Source organism: Lepisosteus platostomus, chromosome 15 (assembly GCF_059453375.1).
Source record: "Lepisosteus platostomus isolate fLepPlt1 chromosome 15, fLepPlt1.hap1, whole genome shotgun sequence".
NCBI classification, from domain to species: Eukaryota; Metazoa; Chordata; class Actinopteri; order Semionotiformes; family Lepisosteidae; genus Lepisosteus; species Lepisosteus platostomus.
In genome coordinates this window covers 5,692,720-5,698,643 of record NC_142625.1, presented here as the reverse complement: position 1 = coordinate 5,698,643, position 5,924 = coordinate 5,692,720, and the positions used below count along the sequence as shown (strand labels likewise).

The following is a 5,924-nucleotide window of genomic DNA, read 5'->3' as shown; positions in this document are numbered from 1 at the left end:
AAGATCCTATTGGTTATAAATCCATTTCTTTTCAGGGCAACTAAAATATCGCTCACCTCTACAGTTCAGAAGGTATGGCCTGAGAGGTTTGTGATGATGACATCACCAACTACTGTACCAAAGTGACAGAACAGCCATCAGCAAAGGTCTCCAGCCCGGCTGCAGAACCAACATAACAAACATGAACAGTGCAACACAAATAAAACTGTTTACACAGAGCGAGTCAGGATGTGGTGAAGGTTCATATTTTTTCTACATGTCCACATCTTCATGTTTATTTTTGCTATTATACAGAATGCTCCAGTAAAGAACTGCCAGACCCAGACTGTTGTCCGGCTGTTCAGTTTTCACGTCGGTCTAACGGATGTCTGAATAAAAGCCCAATGCAAAAGACTAACGTGCAGTTGGGCTCCCTGCAATGCTGGAGGATGTCTCTATCGAAGCCCCTGGATGTCGGCCTGAAGGTGCCACTGCAGCGCCGGTTTTTGAGACGAGGAACTTCCCGGGAGGCAACTTCCTCTGCTCTCTCCCCCCGGCGCAGTGCATCTTCTCCTGGGCCTCTCTTGGGAAGCCGAGGGCTCTACATGGGGTCAGGTGCTCGAGTCTCTTGGGTTCGCAGCAGGAACTTCGACTCCTGGAAGCTGCCCGCCAGCTCCTGACTCTGCTCCTCTTGCTCGAGGACACGATTGGTCCTCATCCATGGCACTGTAAGCCTCCAAGGCCTTGCCTGTAAGCAGAGGCCCTAGCCGACAGGCCCACTCCTTCTCTGGCCACTTCCAGGTTCTGGCCATGCGCTCAAATCGCAGGAGATAGTTTTCAATGTCCTCACCTTGCTGGTAGGGGGTGAAGAAAGATGTGAAGACGGGGGTTTGAATTTAATCTTTTCTGTAGGGGGTTTAGACTTCCAAGTCACAAGCAGGGGTTTATGGCAGGAAAGGGGGTTAACTGATAAGGATTGCAGATGCCAGCTAGGAACCCCCCTGGGTGTAATGTTAAACTGACCATTTGCCCAGAACATCATAAACTGGCCAAATACCATGAACCCCCCTCTTTACCATCAGACCGAGTGACGTCAGAAACGGAGAAGAAAACTGTATATAACCCAAAAGTTTGTAACAATACGGGGAACAATACTTCGGTTTTGTTGTTTCTTGCGGGAAACAAGACTTCGGCTTTATTGTTCCTTGCATGCAATAAACTCATCTGTTTCACTTCATCTCGGGATCAAGAACCTTATTTCTTCTGTTACAACAGGGGGCATCTTAGGCTCTTTACAGAACATGCCCTCTGCTGAAGCACGTGTAGCAGACATGGGTGTTGAGCTTGGTGGACCCAGGTCCCGACCTGATGTCACTGTAGTGCGTTGTTGTGGTACTGGTGTTCGAAGAGCAAGCCATAGACTTTCTGCTGTCTCCATGTTTCCAGGTGTCGCTCCCTGAGCCTGCGATGCCGGTACAATCCTGGGTGCAATTAAGATCTCCTGAAGGGAGGTTTTAAGTCCATGTAATTCTTCAAACAATCCCTCCTCTCTCTTTTGTTGCCCAGACAGAAAGGGCAGGAGTGGTGCCCAAGTGAGTCCTTGCAATTGCACTTAGGTGCAAAGATGATAGTATATTATGACAATGCTCCCCACAAACAATTATATATAACAAAACAAAAAAAACAACAAAATGGAACTAGCACACACATACACAAAACAAACCCTTTCTCTAAGAAAGAGATCAGGAGTTCTACCACACTTACGTCCTATCAGCTCCACACTGTAGCAATAGCAAGACTAAGCCCCGTTAGATCTCTCCCCCCTCCTAAATAGGTACCATATAGCCCTGCCCCCTTGGACTGTACCACTGTTACAAAATTATGGAGCTGCATTTCACCCCAGATAAACTAATTTCCCTAACATGGGAATTCCTTCTTTCTTTTAAAGAATAGTGTAAACAGAATGTACAAAAGAAAAATACCAACCCTGAATACATTTAACTTATTTTTAACCTCCTGTGAAAATGGTACTTTCTTTACCGGAAGATGTGCGCATGCACCACTCCATGTTGACATTATAAAGCCAGGCTGAAAACGGGTATTGGGTTTGGACCCCTGAGGCCACCATACCCGGATGTCGGACAGCAACACGGAAGAGACAAAAAAAACAGACAGAGCGCTCTCTCACACAGATAAGTACAAATAAAGAGAAACAGAGTTTGTGTTTGTGTCTCTTCAGGTAACAGAAACTGATTTTGAAATAAGAGGTGATAATGTATTGCGTGTATGGAAATAGGAAACTGCTAGCCAAGCCCCGGGTGTGCACCCTCATGAGCTAGCTAGCCGACAGGAAAGTGTATGCGAGATCGGATGTAACTTAAGATGGATAATGAGTGTCGTGTAATGTACTGTCTGCGGACGGTGACAGAGTTCTCTCTGTCACACAAACGAACATGCAAATATAAGTAGCAGAAAAATAAATAAGTATACACTTACATATATAGCATAAATAACAATTATGTTCCTAAAATAAAAATATATATTTAAAATCTGTTTAAAAAAATAAGACCTACTTCCATTTTAGAGTATGACATTTGTACATAAAATGTACATACAATTTTAATAAAAATGTGCTCTTATAATAATTATTAGAAGAAGTTATCATGACTTTTAACATCTAAAGAACCACCTAAAAAACACCTTACATCCTCATTTGCAGTTTGTAGGACTGACTCTCCAAATCTAAGCACTTTTTGGAGAGCAAAAAAATACTTGAAGATTTGTGATGCTACAGCTTGTGTTGCACTGAAAAATCCTCGTATGCAAATGCTGAATTGGCCCACAGGAGGCCCCAGTCCCTGACACTTTGTGTGAGATGTGTTAGTAAGTGACAGTTATATGAGCAGTGTTCAATGCCATAAAGACCTGTAACCTGAGCTACAAACTGTATAAGGCACAACTCAGCACAATTGAGCTCTTCATCAGTGACAGTTTGGGACAAAAGTATATGCAGTGCGCAGGCAAGAAGCATCCAGTGGTTACAACATTGCCTGGGTAAAGAATTTCTCAAGATGATGGGTGAATACAGGAGAAGAAAAGCTCGCCATTCAGATGCTTTCCAAAGATTTCTATCTGAAAGAGGCCTTGGGTTTCTATGAACCTCATTTGGAGGATGGATTTCACACTTATTTTGATCTATTTCTGTTCGTGTGGAAGGTGTCAGATGGAAGGGTGAATTGGAAACAAACCAGAGGTTAACAGACTGTCTGACAGGCCCAAGACATACAGAGTGCATGTAATTTGGTACAAAGCCTCCGATTTCATCAAATGATGGTACCAAAACGAGGGGGCTTGGACCTTTTACACCCATGTCAGCTTGGCCTTTATTCCTCTCTGGGACCAGTTCAGCCAGCCACATGTCAGCTTGGCCATTATTCCTCTTTGTGACCAGTTCAGCCAGTCGCATTATATCTTCCATGTGTCTCGATTCTGACTCCTACTCTAGACAGTAAATCTAGTGAATACCCTGCCTTTAGCAACTATCTGACCTTGGTGATAGCAAATCCCACAATCAAATGTGCCATTTAACTGTTTAAAGTTCTGAACCATGGCCCGTGCTACTGTATCATACACACATACCTGGACTTTTACTCTTCTCCTATGTAGTAAAACATTTCTGTCTTCCTAAGTAAACCCAGCACTACCTAACTTCTGCATCTCAGAGATAATGGGGGTAAAATATGTGTCAACTCTAGATTTATGTCTGGCAAACCATACTGTGTGCAATACAACATTTTTACATCTATCAAAGGCAGCTCATTAATGGTGAACAAAATGGGCCAGATAGGAATGTGTGATGATTTGAAAACAGGGGACCCATCACAGTTGAATGATACTGTAATGTTCTCAACAACATCTGTAAATTTCGCCTGCTCTTTGTAACCACAGAATGTATTAATCTCTGTGGAGTGGAAGTGCTTCCTGATCTTTGTATGAACTGATATCAGAATGAATACCTGAGCTGATTTGTGAGGGGCATGAATAAGAAGTAACTGGCTGATTTCAGTAGGCTTTCCTTATGAAATCTCATTTGACAGTCGATCACACTGGGCACCAGGATTAACACCAAGGCAACGATGACATTCAGGACAATAGTAGTGGTCTTGGTGTAACGAAGCGTCTTCAGGACCCTATGCAGACGACACAATCTGAGAAAAGTGAGGAAAACACAGGGAAAAAAGCATGCAGGGGTCAGGAATGAAAACGGGGGTGTGTCCCTGGTGCGCAGGTGTTCTGGGGGGTGTATCCAAGGCAAACTGTCCAAAAGGGAAATCCAAGACGAGACAAATGTCCAGAGCCTGGCGGTCCATCTGAGACGAAGACAAATGGGATTAAAAACCGGAGCGGGATCCGGTGGAGGTTCGGGGGGAACAAGGGGGGAATGGGACCAGACGCTCCAGGTCCCGGACTCGCCTGGTACGGGAACCAATGCAGAGCCTGGAACAGAGTGAGCGTCTGGCTGTTAAGATGGGCTGGAACAGGGGGCAGGTGCACAAAATCAACTCAGCAGTGAAAGAGCCAGAGCAACCTAAAGGGGGAGGGACTACAATCATGACACTTGGGCTTTGTCATTCAAATAAAAAAACTGCTTGTCTAGAAACCTTTATATTTTTATACATCCTGGCATAATATACTTTAACAGCTCAAGTAGATCTTTTGTAGCTGCTATTGACAATTTGTCTCAAGATATATGCCATCATACTGTATTAGGAGTGCACCCATGGTCAGATATGACCCAGTGTAGATCTTTTTGTCCGGATTGAAAGAGGCATCAAACAAGTTTTCCTGTTGGGACATGACAGACTTTTATATCCTTGCATGCAGAGAACAGTCTATAGACCAAACTAAAAAAAACAAGTATAATAGAATTGTCCAGATGGAGCCACACAAAACACCTAACAGGGTATACTGTATTACTGGTAGCTGGCAGCACAAACTGAACTATGATGGAGGTTTAGGTGACAATGATATAATTGTCCCACTTGAGATCCTGTGTTATTTCAGAATACACCTGTATGTCATCATTATGAAAATCATCCTCAGCAGTTGGGGTCTCATCAGATTCTTCTCCAATTAGCTGCAATGTTCAACACATTTATCAATCATGCCAGTATTTTTTCTAATAATGGCATGACTTGGATTGTGACTCGGGGTATGTTCTTAGAGAAACATATTTTTTGTTATTTTGGGGTTGTAATTTACACACCTGTAAGTCGTCATTATGAAAATCATCCTCCTCATTTGGGGTCTCATCAGATTCCTTACCACTTAGCTGCAATATTAAACAAATTTTTTAGTTATATCAAAATCTTCTCCACTAAAACACGACTTATATTGTGATTGGGCTATGTAGTTAGTGAAACTCAGTTCAAAGCTTTTTCTTTTTTTAGGATTGAAATATACACACCTGCATGTTGTCATTTTCAATCACATTGTCTGAGTCTTCTTCACTGTGCTGCAGTTTGAGACAAATGTCTAATTATTAACAAATCAGCAAACTACATATGCCAGCAACATAATTAACACTAGGTTAAACTTCAGGAATGTACAGTGTATCCATACAGTAGATTTTAGATTATGTTAACAAAGTTAAATCTTTCTTCTAACTCTTTAGACTGCGACCCCTTAGTAGTAGTCTAAGGTTCATTGTATAGGGTTAAGTGAGTTACAGAGTGTCATATCCTAAGGCTGAACTCATTGAAATAAGGAACAGGCTGACAAGTACAGAGGAGACGTCAAAGAAATTCAGAAAAGGACATTGTATTAAGTATTTAACAATGAGTCCACTGAGGTTTGCCAAGTTCCAAAAAACACTTAACATTAACTTAACCGACCACTTTATTAGAAACACCTACCTTGAACCTACACTCACTGGCCACTTAATT

The 5,924-nt window shown here is 42.5% G+C and overlaps 1 pseudogene; it reads right to left on the bottom strand.

The window, feature by feature from the left end:
- Positions 1-580: 580 nt before the first annotated feature.
- Positions 581-3,898, bottom strand: LOC148647756 (uncharacterized; annotated as a pseudogene).
- Between the last annotated feature and the right edge of the window lie 2,026 nt (positions 3,899-5,924).